This window comes from Bidens hawaiensis, unplaced genomic scaffold, assembly GCF_021521415.1.
Source record: "Bidens hawaiensis isolate Kalapana, Puna unplaced genomic scaffold, B.hawaiensis_p1.1 tig00004327_1, whole genome shotgun sequence".
NCBI classification, from domain to species: Eukaryota; Viridiplantae; Streptophyta; class Magnoliopsida; order Asterales; family Asteraceae; genus Bidens; species Bidens hawaiensis.
This window is the reverse complement of record NW_027491261.1, coordinates 1,687,415-1,708,795: the sequence shown is the minus strand read 5'-3', so window position 1 is coordinate 1,708,795 and position 21,381 is coordinate 1,687,415.

Genomic DNA, 21,381 nt, shown 5'->3' with positions numbered 1-21,381 from the left:
ATAGGAAATTGTCAGTAAAACTAAAATCGAGAGTGAACTCGATTCTAGAGATAGTTTATTCAATATATTACGGGATTAATTTTCCGAGACAACTTCATACAGTTCTATGTATGTTGATGTCAACTCATCAGTTTCCTCAACTCGAATAACCCTTTTCGAAGGTCAACAATTCATTATGTACATCGGTATAGTTCTTCATTAGTCTTATGCGGCTTTCAGCTTTTTTTTTTTTTTTTTAATTTTTAATATTTTTTAATGAATTTTATTTGTGGTTACCGGAATCAAATTGGATTTTGTATTTTGAATATTGCTAACTTTTAGCCTATTAAAATAACAATTTATATTCTTGCTCATATCGTACCAGTTATAGTGTCGCTCGTATAATACTATGGTAATTATTAGTATACGAGGATTAGACCAGTGGAAAATGCTGGCCTTAATTGCCTCCAAGAGTTAATATATAGTTGTAATGTAATTCTTCGAATGTCTATATAGATCATCCAGACCGATCGTTTGTTTGGGAACGACAAGTCATGCTTAAACCGATTTGGTTTCTTTATTTTGCCAGAAAATAAGAGGCGAAATGACTATCTCAGTCTGAAGTAATCGAAAGAGACATACCATGTCGAGATATGATTTTGTTGTCAAAATTGTAGGTGTGCCTTTTAGTTGTGTAGTTGTTATGGATCGGGAGAGAGTATGCAAATTAAGTTAGTTGGTCAACTAGTACCCTGACTATACAGCGTTCTAGGGATGATTTATGAAAGTGTGTTATGAAGCTCATAGTAATGTGTTCCCAATTCGCCTGGGTGTTTTCAGTTGTTATAACATTACCGAGGAGCTTTGATATTCTGCCTAAATTTTAAATTGAGTCAGGCATTTACCGACATGTATAGTTACACCTTTACCAGGCCACCAATAACATTCAATTAAATCTTTGTACTTCTCATCGGTTCCTGAATAATTGTAATATCTAGACTTGCGTACTTCGTCCATGATCAAGCCTAGTAAGTTACCAAGATTTAGAATTCAGACTCAGTTTCTTCGCGGTATGGAATTTCATCAGTTTTCCTTTTCAAAGTTCTTCTCGTCCCCATACATGATTTAGTTTTTTTTTATTATGCTCTTAAGGTTTTCTTTTGGGGGGTGGGGGTATGAATATGCTTGATAAGGTTTCTTTAAACATTCGTTTCAAATGCCTGTGCCTTCCAGTTTTTAACTTTATCCCTTCATCTTAAGGCATTGGTTTTCACTTTTCTCAGATCAATTACATGTTATAAGCTTTTGTGATTTATGGAATATGTGCATTTGATGTCATATAAGTAGTATTCCCATGTCTTAGGTGCAAAAGCAATAGTCCCATACTCCGGGCAAAGGAAAGTGCAATTTTCTTACGTGTTTTTGATTGTCAGGAAGTGTATGTTGTAACCTTGTTTCTCTGCATTAGTGCGCATTCTAATTCTTCTCGGGATGTATCACAATAGATTACAAGATCATCAGTCCCTTCTGGTTGATTTAGCATAGGGGTTCGACAAAGTTTCTGTCATAACAATTAAAAGCCATTTCTTGTTCCCTTTCCCAATCATAAATTCAGTTTTCTTGGGTGTATTTAAATTTCGTGTCAATTAATAACGTGTTCGAAAAATCATATTCCTTGTAGCTAGAATTCATACTTGGACAATTCCTCCTGCCTTAATGCCTCCAAGATTGATCATAATTGTTGTTCAGGTTCCTTTTCAGTTTTCAATTACATCAATAGATCATTATTAACATTATAATGAATTTGTCGCGGTACGGTTTACAACTCGGTTCGGGTGATTCATGAAAATTGCGGGTGTATTAATTGGCCGGAAGGCATAACTATAGGTTCATAGTGATCATACCGAGCTCGAAACGTTGTTTTCGAAACATCTTCCTGTTGAATTTTAACTTGAAGATAGCCAGATCGAAGACCAATTTTCGAGAAGTAACTTGCCCCTTGGGGTTGATTGAACTAGTCGCCTAATTATGGGAGAGGATATTGATTTTTGATGACAATTTGTGTGTTTCCCAGTAATCAATGCACATCCTAGGCTTTCATCCTTCTTTTTTAACAACAGCTCCGGTGCTCCCCAATGATGATAGTTAGGTTCCAAGGTCCTTATCTAATTATTCTTGTAGTTGTTTAATTAGTTCTTACATTTCAGAGAATGCCAGGCGATAAGGTGCCTTGGTACTAGGAGTTGCCCATACGGTTAGGTCGGTTCAGAGTTTAACTTGTCAGATAGTGATACTCCAAATGGTTCATTAGGAAAGCCGTTATAGTATTCGAGTACTACGGGAATATCTCTTATATGTTAATTGGGGTTTTTATGGTTGCATTTAACCCAAAATGCCACAACCTTGGCGTAAGTGCTTTAATACCTTAAGATGAGACACAAGAGGTGATATTACACCAAAATTCTCTCGTTGTACCATAATTTCTTCATCATTCAAGAGAGGAATTTTAACTATTTAGTCATCGCACACGATTTCCACCTTGTATTTAGCTAACTAGTCCATACTAACAATTACTTCGATGCTTTCCAACTAAGCCGAGAGTAGGTTAATAAAAATCAGTTGTTCGTTTAAGATAAATAGACAATTTTGGGACATTTGGTTAGTAATTATAGATTTATCTGTAGTGAGTTCTATAGCATAGGGATCTATTAGTTCACTAATCGGTAAATTTTCCAGAGATACGAAGTCAATAGAGAATAAATCTTCTATCGGTATCTATATCAAATGAAACTAAAGCATATTAGTCAGAATTTACAAATGTATTCTTTCACCACAATTAAGTCATGTCGTGTACCATCTGATCCAATCACTAAACGTGGCCTCCAGCAGAGTTAGATGTCGATATTTGTTTTTGGTTTAACAAGGGACAATTCTTTTGGAGCGTTCCGTACTTCCATACTCATGGTAAACATGAGGGTTTGTCATAGTTTGTGATCGAATTGGTTACTGTTGAGATAACTGTAAGTGGTGAGGTTTGAACGGTCGGTTTACAATGTTCATAATGGTTTCACGGCTACAGGTATAGTATCCAATCTTCCACTTTTATGACATGCCTTTATTCAACATACCCTTTAGTGAAGGTTCATTGTATATGTTTAATTCTGAACTAGAGTTGATTGTCGTATTATTTTGAGTTGTAAGGTGCGCACGTTTAAATTGTTGTAGCTCTTGTACTCCTGTTTCGTGATTAGCTCGTTTTGTACTAGATGATTTTCCGGTACTTTCAACACACCTTTCCTGCCCGAATTCAAAGCTACCACCCTAGCTTGCGTCCTGGTATTCTCAAAAGTTAAGTGGCTAACTGGATTAACTAAGGTCTCAACCTTCGGATTATTAACCATAGTAATTGTCGAACCAAATCATTAGAACGGTTTGTGCATTCCGTTTGACCCGCCCTTTCCTTTTGGATTAAATTCCTTGGACAAAATATTTCAATATAAAGGTTTTAAGCCTTGTCCAGGCCCTGCGGATAATTGCCTTTTGTTCCCGAGTTCTTACAATCGCTTTCTACCACACAAGGGCGTGGCTAAGTAATGTAATAGTAACATAATTAACGATACAATTTGATGGGTGCTACTGATACGGATAACAGACTTTATCGTCTCAATCCATTTAACTAATTCCTTTGATTCTTTTATACCACAAAAATTTACATGTTTGTACGACTTAAATTATTTTAACGAGTATTCCCGTCGTGAAGGATCACGGTTGCTACGACTAGTATTCATGTTCGGTAAAAGATTTTTGTTGCCAAAAGGCATTTAGTGGGGAAATTATCATTATCGGTAGTAGCATTAGTGCTCAATGGGGGAGTATTATTCGTGACAATGTTCGTATTTATCATGAAAATAACATTTGTAACTGTATTAGTATTGGGCGGCGAAATAATATTCGCGGCCGTATTAGTGTTTGGCATTTAATTTGTATTCCTTGTTGTATTAATGCCGGCAGTGAATCGCGCTGTGATTGCCAGAGTTATTATCTGCAGTTGCCGAACAATCATTTCAGCCACAACTGCCTCTAATCACGTGTTTGTTTTATTTGGGGCCATTCTATAATGATAAACAACTAGACTTCACATAATAGTAATTTTCCCTATAACTTATTGCGTAGGGAATCACATTAGCTAACAGTCAGGTAATTCAAATAACAGATGCGTATTACACACACCGAATCATGTTTCCATATACCTAGAATAGTACATAGATTTAGCCTAATAAGGCCATTGTTTGCATGTATGTATCGACAACGTGACAAGTAATTTTAACCCGGTAAGGGTCAATGTTTGTACTAATAGATCCAAATCGTCACCCCTATCAGCATAGCACACTACCAAATGCTTGCATGGAGTATCGAAACTATGCACAATGTTATCATACGATCCTTGTTAATTCGAACAAACATGATAATAATCACGAATAGTTCACAACTTGTACAACAATTATTCAGATGTAATAACACTATTGGGTAACTGTTTATTCTGCCTCTCCCGTAAATTAACATTTGTTTGTTATGAGTTTAAACAGTATGTTGTAGTCGGAGGCATGTGTATACTCCCCTTGACCTTTAGATGTTATTAAATATAACTACAGAATATTCTTTCATCGGATTATTCAGTACCCGTAAGAATGCTGGGTATACCAAAAGTGGTGGTTTATTAGTTAGGAGTAAGTATGTCCTCTATAAGCCAAGACACGTCATTGATCCGCGGGGTAAGGTTTCTCTTCTATGATTACTCGGTCGAAGTGGTAACAATATGGGAGGGGTTAGAGATACTCATGCACAGATGATTTGATAAATTTATTATTTAAGAAGGTTCATCAAAGTCGGGGATACCGGTGAGATATACAGGAATTATTATTTTCATAACTGGTGTATGATATATGTAGGTGGTCACGATTGGTTATATTATTGAAAATTCAATAGGATAGTTATTATATTTATAATTTGATAAACCGTATTCTTTACTAGGTATTTTCTTAGGAGTAGTATTTATTTTTGAACAATGGAAGTTGAGAGATAGCTAGAAAACAGTTCAATTTGCTGTTAGAAATTGGTATGTGTGATAAATATTAGGCGCGAATCGAGAAGTGTCGTGTTCCCTTAAGATGGACGTACGTATATCATACCTTCCACAGTTCCTTTTTAGGCCTTGAATTTATGCTCGTTCTTTGAATCAATCATACAACATGGTTTAGTTTGGACTTGCTAGAACGTCCTTGCATTCCCGTTTACAGGCAACATCATTTTTTCATCTGATATGAGACTACCGTTTTTGACATCTTTCGTTTTCACAATTTGTTATAAAAAAATAATATTTTTCAATAGTAGGAATCAGAGTAGAGAATATTATTACTTAAGGCCAAATAAAATATTTTATTTGTTACAGTCAGGTACAATATTAATTATGATAAATATAATATTATTTTTAGTAAAATACAATTTTAAATTAATATTGATTATAATCAAATATAATATTCGTTACACGGAAACTTAGTATTATCGACAGTACAGTACGTACACGTATTCGTACACCTTATTCCAGATAAGCACGTTTGCGTGTTATATATATACATACATACATACTCAGCATACCTTTTATACACATATGTTGCCATTTTTACCTATCCGTACGTTCCGCGACTTCTCCCCGAATTTATGTTCTGGACCACAATAACTCATTTGCTCTACAAGTTTATGCCGGCATCCATCAGTATATAATATTAAAATATTATTTATTTTCCCAGAGTTAATCGAGCCTACGGTTATATTTTAGGTATCCTAAGGGATAACCTAATCCTTTATAACCAATGGCTCTGATACCAACTTCTGTCATACCCCGTTAAGCGATTTGCGGAAGCGTAAAACGGAAATGTAACAGACACCTCTGATATCAACCACATTATTTATAAAGAACAATACAAACTACTTTACAACGTTTTACATTGGTCTAACTTCATTTACAACTAGGTGATACAAAATAAATCCAGCCCGTTAAGCGGCTTTACTTCCTATTAGCACACTTGCATCAATTCACCCAGCATTGATCGCAAGTCAAACACATAGCACATTTACTTTCTAATCCAATCCAGAACCTTAAAAACATGTTAAAGAGGGTCAACTACAAATAGTTGGTGAGTTTCACGGGTTTCAAGAAATAATTTATGCGTACAACATTCACCGTTTGTAAATACGCAAGTATGTATGCATATACGTTCACAAGTCTGTTTGTTTGTATGTTTATGATGTAATTATGCTAAGCTACAGTGAAGCCTTGACTGTCTGTGCTGCGTGCATCCATTTCCCACGTTCAATTAACAACTATGGCCCCCTTTCCGCCCACAACATGCCCCAGTAGCTATGTCTAACACTACATAGCGTGTTTGTATAATTATGGTCTTGTGCAAACGGGATAATGTCTCAGCAAACCGTGCTGGCCCCGCCAGGGTTTGTCAAACCAATAGTACTATTCACAAGCCACCGGCTTGAAGTTAATCACTGTGTTCCTGGGGACTTTCGTGTGTTAGCACTTAGATAATTCCCATCATCAAACAGTACAGGGTATATATAGATATGTATCAACATGTTTTTCACCCCAAAAGTTCGTAAAAACAGTTTAAAAGTGGGATCATGAAACTCACGGTTTAGTAGATAATCAGCACCGAGTTAGCTCGTGGTTTGTTTGATTTGCTATCACTAGTTCCTATAATCATATTATAATAATATTAATCTTTTAATATTATTATAATCTCAATACTAGACTGGGCTGTATATCTAATCTGGGTATAGTTGGAACACCCAGAAAGTGTCAATAGGCTTAGATTGTGATGTTGTTCGATGCCTATTACTTAAAACCGAACTTGGCTCAGTTTCCCCATTTTCCCTGCTGAGCCAAGTCGTTCGTTTATGCGTTCAGAAAACAGTTATGGAGAAGTAAGCTTGGGTAAATGTGTTGGTCGATAAAATGATTAAGTTATAAAGAAAGATCACACATTGGGGTCTCGGATTCGCTACGGGGCCCGTTTTTGTTTATTAAGTTTGATTTGAGGAGAAACGCGCACAATCTATCCAGATTGTCTAGGTTTCTCATAAAAAGGTTTGTTTTTACTTAATTAATCCAAAAATATGATTTTCTGATGACTCTAGGTGTTCTGATATTCCCGCAGGTTCGTTAATCACGAACTTGCCGGTTTTTATCAGAATTGAATTTGTTTAATTTTCAAATTAGCATAATTAATTAACCGTTAATCATTAAATTATTAAAATTTAGCCACTAATCAAATAAAATATGTGGATTTTTAAAAAAATATTTCTGGAATTATTTACTAATATATTACTTTATAAAAAATCGTTTTATCTTCTATATTTAGCCCAAAAATCGTCCGTTTATACCATATGATCACTGAAAAATCCGCCAAAATTTTTGAGTGACCAAAATATGTCTCAAAACAACCTGGAAAAATACAAAACTTTAACAATCTTTCCAAATATCATTTCCGAGCCAAAAAACAACTATGAAAATTCAAATAAACGCAAATGAACAAAACATACTTAGACTTTTCCAAATGACCCCAAATTTCATATGTGATCACAATATACCAAATCTGAGTTCTCCACAAAAATTCATTATTTTTTAAGCATGCTAACTAATTTTCCCAAATAAACATCTCAATTAGGTAATAAATTCGCCAAATATTCTCGGATGGTTGAAAAAAAACCAAATTTGGAAAGGGACTTAATGATATTGTCTCTGATGTCCCTGCAAAATTTCATCACCAAACAATGTGTACATCACAATCGAATCCTAAACTGCCCGTAATCGAGTGATTCGGTATTACCTTAGCAGTTTTGGTTCGTTTTTGCCTTTCTAATCAATTTTTCAGGTTCTCGCGCTTCTATGCAAGCTAGATACAGGTCCTATATCACCAACCAAGCAAATCTCATCAACTTAACAGCCCCTTAACTTAGGGTTTTGGCTAGGTTGTGAAAACGAATTTTTGAACCGTAAAAATGCCGTTTCAACCCTCTAATCCGTGTTTATGGCCAAAAAAACTATCAAACCAGCTTCCTAACCATGTGTATGATCAAAACATGTTTTTGGACCATTTTTATGATTTTTACATGGTTAGGAATGATTTTTGGTAATCAAACTATGTTTATATGATATTAAACATAATCAAAACAACTTCAGATAAATTAATAAAATACCTATGTTTTTCTTGAAAGTTTGCTGAAAAACTCAGTTGGTACTTTCTAGATTTCGTGAGATTGAAGAATGGAAAATATCTAATGGTTATTATATAATAAAACTACTTAAGGGGGGGAATTCCCCTATGTCACGGCCGGAAGGTTTTGGGCCCATTTTGGCCCAAGTTGCTGAATCTACAAGCCCAAACATGAAAAGTCAAGTCCATATTTAGTTCGGGTTCGGTTTTTGGCGCGAAATCGGGTACGTCAAACAGTCCGGAAACGAGTGTTTTTTGGCTACTTTTGTATAAATTTATAAAAACATAGTATATGTTTATAAAATTTGAAAATATTTTCATGGATCGCTTAAAACATTTCAAATAAATGTTTGGTAAGTCTTTTTCAGCTTAACAGATGGTACAATGCTTGGTTTGTAACTATCTTTCGCTCGTAAATCTATAGTGGGTACTTTTGTATAAATTTATAAAAACATAAACGAGCATGTTTTCGTTTAACTTGTTTGCTATCAAACTAGGGCCATAATTCTAGTATATTAGCTTATATTAATCATATATTTCTTATAGATGGCCCACCCAGGATATCTGGGTTATAACCAAACCCGTTCGGTTATCTGTTCGTTCGTTACGCAATAAGCGGTTAAACGCTTATTCGATTTGTAAATCTTGAGGTGTAACCGGTTTTGTCACGAATGTCACATTATTTCTCGTGTTTGTTATTTCATTCTACTCTTCATTCCTAACCTCTGTTTATACTGATTCCGCCGGTATAATCAGAAGGTTTTCAGTTTATTAGATCTGGTGTGTTCTTGTCGACTACTATTAGTTTTGCACCAGATCCGGTCCTGACATGTGATATTAGAGCTTTGTGGGCTCTCTGAATACCACGGGTTTGAGATTTGAGTGATAAAGGTTGAAGCTTTAAGGTTTAAAAGGTGTCTGCTTCCAGATCTGTAAAAGTTGACACTATGGACGAACAAGAGGTATCTACTAACAAGATACCAAGGATTTTGGGACAAGAAAACTATATTAAATGGAAGGTTTTATTCGAAGCAGCTGTAAACTATAGTGATACAGAGCTATGGAACTCTATCAGAGATGTTCGTTATGTTTCAAATGATACAATAGGAAATAATCAAGTGCTTGAGAGGCAAATGAAGAAAAGGGATGATAAAGCCCTACCTATGTTGAAGCTAGGACTTCTTGGGAGATTCTATCTATTGTGAATCATCACACTAATGCCAAAGCCATGTATGATGCTTTAGTGGAAATGTTTGAAGGTAATGTTGAGCAACGTGACATAAAAAAGGACAGACTGAAACAGTAGCTTGACAGATTCAAGTTTAAAGATGGTGAGAGACTAAAATCAATGCTACAATGGTTTATGACGATTGTGAACGAAATCAGAACAATAGATTTACAAATCTTTGATTTTGGTTTGACCAAGAAGTTACTCACATCTATATCAAGAGAATGATATATTACTAGCAAAATCATCAGAGAGAAAGCAAATTTTCTTAACTTTAAGTTGGATGATGTTATCTCATTTCTGCAAGTTGCAGAACACGAGATGATTGAGAATCGCATGATAAAAGAGGAAAGACCTAGTTTTCTAGTGACAAATGCATTAGTGGCTCCTATGGGAAATCTATCCACAAGATCTCAACAATTGCATCCAATCATTGAAGAACCATCAAACACAAATTCAGTAACTTTAGAGACTCCTAGAGTGTATGGTGCTGGTCAGCAAAGATTCAATGTTCAAATGATTGAAGACAATGATAGTGCATCAATAGCAAGTGGACATCATCCATATATTCAGAATTCAGGCTAAGGAACTGACTATCAGGCTTTGTTCTCCATGTTCACAGACTCTTACAATGCTTATGTGGCTAGAAACCACCTGAAGTCGGTTTCTCTCGCCGTTAATAGTAATGCCCTTCTTTAGTTGTGCACGGCTAACTGTATAATGCATTACGAGTGTCAATTATCTATTACCACTACTTCTTACATCTAAATTTATGAAACCCTCAACTAACGGGGGTCCGAGGGCAGCGCCTCTGGTAGCGGGGTCTAGGGGCGGCAGCCCCTAGCAGGGTCCAAGGGGCAGCGCCCCTGGCTGGGGTTTATAAAATTTCGCATGGAAAAATTTCGCTTCCCATGCATAGAATTTCGCTTCGCATGAAACTGTTTCGCTTCGCATGGAGCTGTTTCGCTTCGCATGACTGTGCGATGCAAAATTACCTTTTTCGCTTCGCATGGTCATGCGATGCGAAATAGCCTTTTTCGCTTCGTATGGCTTATGCGATGCAAAATTCTTTTTTTTCTTCGTTTTTACCATTTAATGGCCATTTTACTTCGTGACTCTTCCTTAAAACCTGATTTTTACTCTTTCCCAACTTTCGACACATTCTGACCCCATGCTCCTAGTCCTGAACCCACATCTCTCATAGTCCAACGCCACCTTTTCACCTTAAAGTGCACCCAAGAGGTTATAACTTACCAAGTTTATATTTTTCTTACATTTTACAACTCGATCTATCATTATATCTGCTTGCATGACGATTCTAACCATAAAACTTAACCATTTAAACCGGAACCCACCTTTGCTTCGGGTTCGAGTTCAGATCTGAACAATACGTAGATCTGGACGTGATTCTTGTTGCTTGACGATGTTAAACACGAGATTCCACCCTTCCTTGGCTTGGATTTTAAATCCAAGTGCTAGAGAGAGAGTATGTGTGTGTTTCTTGAGTGTGTGTGTGTTTGGATGATAAAAGAAAAGAAAAGAAAGGAAGAAGTGGGTGGGTTATATAGAGGGGGGGGGGGGTTTCATGGGTCCCACCACCCATTCCCAATTCCTACTCCAAATATATCCAAGTACTAAACACATGACTAACTTAATGACACACAATAACAAACTTTCTATTATGTATTATTTGAGAAAAGAATTGGATGTTACAAAGACAGTACCACCTCCTTTCTGTGACAAATATCCACTAAAGGTAGATAAAGAACAAAGAGAGGAATATTTGAAGCAATTCAAAAGTATGTTTGAAGATAGGAATGAGTTTATTGAATTATATGAGAATGTGTTTGTAAGTAAGGAAGGTGAATATGAAGTAAAGAACAAAGTTGACCTTGTTGAAAAAGTTGAAGAGAAAATTGAGAAAGAACATAAGGAAGACAAAAAGAGGGACTCATAAAGTGAATGCAGCTCGTGTAGCTACAAGAGTAAGAAGTCAGCAAGGAAGAAATTTGTGGAAAGAATATCAAAAGTACCAAGACAGACTCAAAGTTGAAAAGGCACTATTAAAGAATGAGAAAGGAACATAAGGTATTTGACTTGTGTGGAAGATCAAGACCCAAGAGTGACAGAACTAAATGTTCAACAACAGTTGTCTTTTATCTACCAATTTACAATGTCTTTTCAAATCATGAGTTATTTGATGTTTGGGAGGCTGAATATGCACCCAGAAGAAGGACAGTGTTTGAAAAGAAAGAAAGATCTACAAGTTCCTATTTTATGTTCAAGAAAGTGAAGTTTGTCAAAGCCAAAATAGTGCACAAGCTTGGTGTGTGTGGACCTATATAAGTAAACTTCAACAAATGTTCCTATGCAAAAACATCATTGGGATTTGACTTCCCAAGACCAAGTGATAAAGTTACAAATGAAAAGGAGTTAGAAGAGCTTGGAAGCTTTACAAAAGTTTGGTGTAAGAAGTGTGACTCCTATGGACATCATACTGATTCTTGCTAGATCGAAGATGAAGAAGAGTATCTATATCTAGACAAGTATTGTGGTCAGGATATGGCATTGTATAAGAAGAAGTATGAAAAGTACTTGAGAAATGAGAAAGATGAAGATGACATGGAAGCAGATAGAATGAAGCTAGAGAAGAGGTTAAAAGCAGTTTTGATATTGAGTGACTCATCCAGTGAAACTGACAGAGGAGATTAAAGAAACAATTTTGCTTCAAAAGGAAAAGGCTTCTAAAACAAGGTTATGAACCTAGAGGATTCCAATGGAAGACTAAGGAAGTTGTGGTTAAGAAGGAAGAACCAGTTCTTAAACAATGTGAACCAAAGAATGAAGTTGGAATTGTTGAGTATGAATATGAATCATATGAGTCTTGTAAAAATTTTCATGAGGATCCAGTTCTAATTGATTTAAATAATTCTAATGACACTGATTTACAAACTGTTGATGTTTGTATTTCAGATAGTAACTTATCAATGTATGTTTGTGTGTGCAGGGAAAGTCCACTGAAGTCAATGATATATGATACATGGACAGTGGATGTTCCGGGCACATGACATGTGATAGAAGATCACTTTTCAATTATGAGCATAATTTTGAAGGACCAATTGCCTTTGGAAGTGATTAAAATGAAGGGAAAATTGTAGGAAGATGAACACTTTCCAATGGCAAAATGTCTTTTGAGAATGTGTTGCATGTGGAGGGATTACAATACAACTTGTTAAGCATTTCTCAGGTGCGCGATAAAGGATATAAAGTTGGATTTGATGATGCGCATTGCTTCATCTTGAAACCTGAGTTTGTGATTCCTCCTGACATGCTAATGATGATGGCACCCAAAATTGGAAACCTATATGAGTTAAGAATAAAAAATGTTGTTTCAAGGGGTGGATCATGCTTTGTGTCAAAAGCAACTGAAAATGAAACAAGAATATGGCATAGAAAAATGTGTCATATGAATTTGAAGAATATGAACAAATTGTTAAAGGGAGAACACGTAATTGGTCTTCCCACCAAGGAATTCAAGTTGGATGACAAATGTTCCTCTTGCATCAAAGGCAAACAACATAAATCATCAAACAAGACTAAATTAGTGAACTCAATTGAAAAAGTACTGGAATTGCTTCATATGGATATTTTTGGTCATGTGAGTGTTTTCAGCATAGGGAAGAAGAGATTTTTTCTTGTAATCACTGATGATTACTCAAGGTTTACATGGGTGTTTTTCTTAGGAACTAAAGATGAAACTGCTGAACTGATCAAAGCATATGTACTAAGAATGGAAAATCAATTAGAAAAGAAAGTTAAAGTTATCAGAAGTGATAATGGAACAAAATTCAAGAATGGAGTAATGGATGAATTTTGCACTTCAAAAGGAATATTTCAACAATTCATTGCTCCAAGAACACCTGAACAAAATGGTGTGGCTGAAAGAAGGAACAAAACATTGATAGAAGCTGCAAGGACAATGATTGTTGATGCTTATTTGCCTGTTACATTTTGGGCAGAAGCAATCAACACTGCATGCTATATGTTCAGAACAGAGTTTTGTTAAACATGGCTCATAACAAAACACCTTATGAAATTATTTTCAAAAGAAAGCCATATGTGAAGTTTTTGAAACCTTTTGGATGCAAGTGCTCACTGTTGAATACCAAAGATTACTTGAACAAATTCCAATCTAAGTCATTGGAATGCTTCTTTGTTGGCTATTCATCACAGTCTAAGGCTTACAGAGTAATATGAAAGAGCACGTGTGTGTGATTGAGTCATCTGACATTGTATTCAATGAAAATCATTTCAACAATATAGATGGTTGAAGTCGGCTATTTGATTTAAAGAAATTGATTAAGTCCTTCAAGATTTATAGTGAAGATTTGATAAAGGATTTTTCAATACAAGTGTTCCTGAACCAGTAAAAGAACAAAAGATAGATTTGGAAAAGTTATGGTCAAAAGTGGATGGTAATGCAGGAGAGTATGAGTTTCAGAACAAGAGGAATGAACTAGATGAAGATGAATTTGTTGGATCAGAAAATCAAAATGAAAATCCAAATGTTGAAAATCCAAGTGATACATTGCAAGAAAATGAAGAGGCAGCTGTAGATGAAGACAATGATAATCAAGATATGTTTCAATCATTGTTTGATTCCCTACAGATTAGAAACAATGCAGCCTCAACATCAGATCATGTCACACCCCAACCTAAGGCGGAAATGCCGGGGCGTGATCCGATTGCTCACAGCTCGAGGATACCATCATACATAAAATGTTACAATATCGAATTAATTATTTTATTCAAAGTATACACACATTATTCAATTACAACAAACAATTTAAATACATGAACATAATCTCAAATAATGATTATCTTGATTATATCCTAAGGTCTTGTTTACGTGTCTAAACTTCAATCTTCAATACAAGCAATCTACATATGCATAGAAAATGGAGATTTGTTACCATAAAGTTGAGTGAGAATATCACCAGTTTTGACACAACAATATAAATAACCATAACATGATAAAAGCGGTAAATATAATCAAACCATAAACAAGTATGATGGACCCCTCCGAAGATACAATGAATGAATATCAACATAATATACGAATGAATGAAAATTAACACAAGTAAACATGTAGCACGTATATTTGACTAAGTCACTCATGCATTTGTTTGATTTATATATATAGTATAAAAGACGGATAGGTACGCATATGTCCCCAAAACATTTAGAAAACTTGGTAAAATAGGGGAATGATAAACTCATCTTAGATTAATGACAAACGAATATAAACATGATTAAGCGAGTTAATGAATAAGCGAGTCATCCACAACATGTCAAATGTCACACCCTAACTAGCACAATGCGGAAGCATAAAACGAGAATGTAACAGACACCTCTGGTATCAACAACATTGTTTATAAAGAACATTACAAACTAATTTACATTATATTACATTGATCTATATTTGTTTACAAACTAGGTGTTGCAAACAAAATATGTTTGTTACATTAGTCTATTCGTACTAATAATCTTGCGTCTATTCACATATCATCAAGCACGATCCACGACAGGTAGTACATCATCACATTATTCCAACTTTGGTACCATTCTTGAAAAGCAGTTTAAAACGGGTCAACTACTAGAGTTGGTGAGTTTCACGAGTTTCAAGAAAACAGATATGAATATTCACAAGTTAACACTTGTAATCGTGACATAAGTATGTATGTATGTAAATGATGTAATTATGCTAAGATACAGTGAAGTCATGACTGTTTGTGCTGCGTGCATCCATTTCCCATGCCCAATCAACCACTGTGGCTCTCCTTCCGCCCACAATATGCCCCGGTAGCTATGTCTAACACTACATAGCCTGATTATATAAGTATGGTCATGTGCAAACGGCGCTATGTGACATGGAAACCAGGCCGATTCCGTTTGGGTTTGTCAAACCAATAGTACTATTCACAAGCCACCGGCTCGAAGTTAATCACTGTGATCGTGGGGACTTTCGTGTGTTAGCACTTAGATAATTCACATCATTACAAGTTTCAGATATGTATACGTAATCAAAAATGCTTTTCACCCCAAAAGTTCGTAAAACTGTTTAAAGAACTGGGTCATGAAACTCACTATTTAGTAGATAATCAGCACCGTGTCAGCTCGCGGTTTGTTCGGTTCGCTATCATTAGTTCCTATAATCAATATTATAATATTATTAATATTATAATATTATAATTATCTCAATACTAAACTGGGCTGTATGTAAAATCGGGTATATCTAGAACGCCCAGAAAGTGTCAATAGGCTTAGGTTGTGATGTTGTTCAATGTCTAATACTTAAAACCAAACTTGGCTCAGTTTCCCCGTTTTCTCAGTTTGGCCTAGTTGCTCATTTATGCGTTCAGAAACAGTTGTGGGGAAGTAAGCTTGGGTAAATGTGTTGGTCGATAAAATGATTAAGTTATAAAGAAAGATCATACATTGGGGTCCCGGATTAGCTACGGGGCCCGTTTCCGTTTATTTAGTTTGATTTGAAAAGAAACGCGCACAATCTATTCAGATTGTCCAGGTTTCTCATAAAAAGATTCGTTTTTACTTAATTAATCCAAAAATGTGATTTTTGATCACTTATGGTGTTTTGATATTGCCGCAGATTCGTTAATCACGAACTTGCCAGTTTTTATCAGAATTGAGTTTGTTTAATCTTCAAATTAGCATAATTAATTAACTGTTAATCATTAAATTATGAAAATTTATCCACATATCAAATAAAATATTTATATTGTTATAAAAATATTTCTGGAATTATTCACTGGTTTATTAATTTATAAAAATTTATTTTATCAGCTATACTTAGCCTGAAAATCGTCCGTTTATCCCAAACGATTTCCAAAATTTCCATAAAAATTCCTGAATGCTCAAATTATATCCCAGAATCATCTGTATCAATTTCAGAATGTAACAACCTTGTTTAATATTCTTTTCGGGCGAAATTCAGCTATAAAAATTCATACGAACGCATTTGCACAAACTTCACTTAGACTTTTCCAAATGACCCCAAATTTCAAATGTGATCAAAAGATACCAAATCTGAGTTCCCCACAAAATTCATAATTTTTCTAGCATTTTAACTATTTTTCCCAAATAAACGTCCCAATTTGGTAATAAATTTTCCAAATATTCTCGGATGGTCAAACAATTACCAAATTTTTACAGGGACTCAATGACATGGTCTCTGATGTCCCTTAAAAATTTCAAGACCTAACAATATGTACATCACAACCTTAACCTAAACAGCCCGTAAACGAGTGTTTCGGTATTACCTTAACGGGTTTGGCTTGTTTTTGCCTTTCTAATCAAGGTTTCAAGCTCTTGTGCTTATTTGCAGGCTATATACAAGTCCTATATCACAAACCAAGCAAATTTTCATCAACATAGCAGCCCTTGACTTAGGGTTTATGGCCAAAAAAACAATCAAACCTGGTTCCTTACCGTGTGTATGATCAAAACATTTTTATGGACCATTTTTAGGATTTTTACATGGTTAGGAATGATTTTTGACAATTAAACTAGGTTTATATGGTATTAAACCTAATTAAACATGTTAAAAATTGATGAAATCATGAAATTACCTAAGTTTCTCTTGATTTTTGGTTGGAGAATTTGATGAAGATCAGATTTCACAAGTTTTTATGTTGCAAAATATCTACACAAGTTTATATATAAAAAAAGAAACCTGTGGGGGGGGGGGGGGTTTCTTACTTGCGGCCGGAATTCATTAGGCCCCCCCTTGGGCTTATTTTGGCCCATTAACTGATTTTATAAGCCCAAACCTGAAAGCCCATTTCCAAATTTATTTCGGGTTCAGTTTTTGACGCGAAAAACATATCGGGTGCATCAAACAGTGCGAAAACGAGCGTTTTTCTGCTAGTTTTGTGTAAATTTATAAAAACCTACTGTACGTTTGTAAAAATCGAAAATTTTTTCACGGATTGTTTAAAACATTTCAATTAAGTGTTTGGTAAATCTTTTTCGGCTTAACGGATGATACAATGCTTGGTTTGTAACTATCTTTCGCGTTTAAATCTATAGTGGGTAGTTAAACGAGCATGTTCTCGTTTAACTTGTTGGCTATCGAACTAAGGCTATATTACTAATATATTAGCTTATATTAAACGTATATCACTTATAGATGGCCCCCCGGGATATCTGTGTCATAACCCGACCCATTTGGTTGGTCGTTTGCTCGTTACGTAAAAAGCTTTTATTTGCTTAATCGATAAATACGTACTGAGGTGTACCTTGTTTTGGCTCAAATGTCACATTCTCCCCCCGTTAGAAAATTTCGTCCCCGAAATTTAATTATTCAACTTTGTCCTTATTTGGAAACAGGTGTGGGTATTTCTTTTTAAACTCGGATTTTCGCTCCCACGTGAATTCGGGTCCCCGTTCTGAATTCCACCGAACTTTTACTAGAGAAATTTTGTTGTGCCTTAATTGTTTTATTTTCCCCTCCAATATTTCCACCGGTTCCTCTACGAAGTTTAGTTTTTCGTTTATGTTCAAATCTTTTAATGGCACGATTTCGGTTTCGTCGGTAAGACACTTTTTCAGGGTCGAAACGTGAAAGACATCGTGAATAGAACTCAGCTCCAAAAGGAAGTTTAAGTCGGTAAGCTACAGGACTGATCATAGAAATTACTTCATACGGCCCAATGTATCGCGGAGCTAGTTTACCGGTTTTGCCGAATCGAATAACGACTTTCCACGGGGATACTTTGAGAAATACTTTATCGCCTATTTCAAAGGATAACGGTTTTCTACGAACGTCAGCGTAGCTTTTCTGTCTGTCTCGGGCGATTTTCAATTTATTAGTGATTTTACGGATTTTTTCGGTGGTTTCTTGAATCAAGTCAGATCGAGTAATTTGAGTATCTTCGACCTCAGTCCAGCACAGGGGTGATCTACATTTCCGACCGTACAACGCTTCATATGGTGCCTCTTGAATGCTACTATGATAGCTATTGTATTACGAAAAATCGACTAGTGGAAGATGTTGATCCCAATTCCCACCGAAGTCTAGTACATAAGCGCGAAGCAAATCTACTAAGTTTGAATGGTTTGCTCGGATTGACTGTCGGTTTGGGGATGGTAGGCGGTGCTTAGGTCAATTCGGGTTCCCAAGGCTTCATGTACGGCTTGCCAGAAACGAGAGGTGAAATGGCTATCACGATCAGAGATGATTGAAACGGGTACGCCGTGTCGGGATACGATTTCATTTATGTAAATGTGAGCAAGTATTTCAGTTGTATAAGTGGTACGGATTGGAAGGAAATGTGCGGATTTGGTTATTCGGTCAACTATCACCCATATTGCATCGTTTCCTAGGGTGGTTTTGGGAAGGTGTGTTACAAAATCCATGGTAATTTGTTCCCATTTCCATTGCGGTACTTTTGGTTGGTGCAACATTCCCGAAGGTTTTTGATATTCAGCCTTAACCCTCTCACAAGTCAGGCATTTACAGACATATGTAGCTATATCCTTCTTCATACCGGGCCACCATTAATACTCCTTCAAGTCCTTGTACATCTTATTTATCCCTGGGTGAATGGAATATTTGGACTTATGGGCTTCGTCCATGATCAAGTCCCGCAAATTGTTGAGAGTGGGAATCTAAACTCAGTTTTTGTAGTATAAAATTATGTCGGTTCTTTCTTCAAAGTTCCGTTCGTTACCATGCAAATCTTCATTTTCCAAGTGATTTTCTTTAAAAGCTTCATTTTGGGTAGTACAGATTTGTTCAGTGGGACTGGTTTGGACAATCATTCCAAGTGCTCGGACCCTAAGTGGTTTGATTTTATCTTTCCTGCTCAAAGCATCTGCTACTATATTGGCCTTGCCTGGATGATATCGTATTTCACAGTCATAATCATTCAACAATTCTACCCACCTTTTCTGCCTCATGTTCAGCTCTTTTTGGTCGAAAATGTGCTGTAGGCTCTTGTGGTCGGTGTATACTATGCATTTAGTGCCATACAAATAGTGCCTCCAGATCTTAAGTGCAAACCGCGCCCAAATCCAAGTCGTGGGTGGTGTAATTCTTCTCGTGCACCTTTAATTGTCGAGAAGCGTATGCTATGACTTTATGTCTTTGCATAAGTACGCATCCTAAACCTTTTCGGGAAGCGTCACAATAAACTACCAGATCATCAGTTCCCTCTGGAAGACTTAGTATCGGGGCTTGACATAGTTTCTGCTTTAGAAATTGAAAGGCCGCATCTTGATCTTCTCCCCAAACATAAGCACGTTCTTTTTGAGTTAAAAGGGTTAAAGGTTGGGCTATGCTAGAAAAGTTAGCAATAAAGTGCCGGTAATACCCAGCTAATCACAAAAATTGGCGGATTTCTTTCGGTGACTTCGGGGCTTGCCAATTTTTGATGGCTTCAATCTTACTCGGGTCAACATGGATTCCGTGCCGATTAATAATGTGTCCTAAAAATTGAACCTCTTGTAGCCAGAATTCACATTTTGACAACTTGGCATACAACTTTTCCTGCCTCAACAACTCCAGGATAGTTCATAAATGCTGCTTGTGTTCCTCCTTGGTTTTTGAATATATCAGAATGTCATCTATAAATACGATAACGAATTTGTCGAGGTACGGCTTACAAACTTGGTTCATGAGGTCCATGAAAACTGCGGGTGCATTAGTCAGCCCAAAAGGCATAACTAAGAATTCATAATGAGAATAACGAGTTCGAAATGCTGTTTATGACATATCTTCCTCCTGGATTTTAACTTGATGGTAACCAGATCGGGGGTCGATTTTTGAGAAATAGTTTTTTCCCATTGAAGTTGATCAAATAAGTCGTCTATTCTGGGGAGAGGGTGTGGTTTTTTGATGGTTACTTTGTTTAACTCTTGGTAATCGATGCACATTCTAAAAATTCCATCCTTCTTCTTTACAAACAGTACCGGTGCTCCCCAAGGAGAATAACTAGGACGTACGAAACCCTTATCTAACAACTCATGTAGCTGTTTGGATAATATTTGCATTTCAGAGGGTGCCAGTCGATAAGGTCCCTTAGCAATAGGGGCTGATCCTGGGATTAGGTCAATACGGAATTCAACCTGTCGGTTTGGTGGTAATACAGGTAAATCATCGGGAAAGACATCGGGGTATTCACGTACGACAGGGATATCTTCTATGTGTTTCTCATCAGGATTCTTTACGGTTACATTTGCCAAAAACGCCATACACCCTTGGCGTAAACACCTCAACACTTTAAGATGAGACACGAGAGGTAAAATCGAACCAGACTTCTCTCCCTGTACCATAATCGTTTCACCATCCGAAAGGGGAATTTTAACGGTCTTGTCATTACATAGAATCTCCGCTTTATACTTGGTTAACCAATCCATGCCGACTATAACATCAAAACTTCCTAACTCTACTAGGAGTAGGTCAATAAGGAATGGGTGGTCATTTAGAATAATGGAACAGTTTTGGATTATTTGGTTGACAGTTATAGAGTTACCGTTAGCGAGTTCTATAGTATAGGAATTTGTTAGTATTTTCGAGCAAATTGTGGTTTTCCAAATTTTTCTAAGTATTTTCGAGCATACTGATGATCTTAAGTGGACTGATTGTGTTAACTGATGAATTTCTGCATTTTCGAGTATGATCTTGTAAGCGAGCTTGAGTGAAACTTTGTGTGTTACTTGTAATTTAAATTGTGGTTATGGTAAGGACTTGAGCACAGGTTAATCTCGAGTACAGGTTTGAAATGTTATAGATTACTTAATTTGCTAAAATTTTCTTTCGAGTAGACTTGGCATTTGAGCAAAAACTTTTAAATGAACAATTTTTAT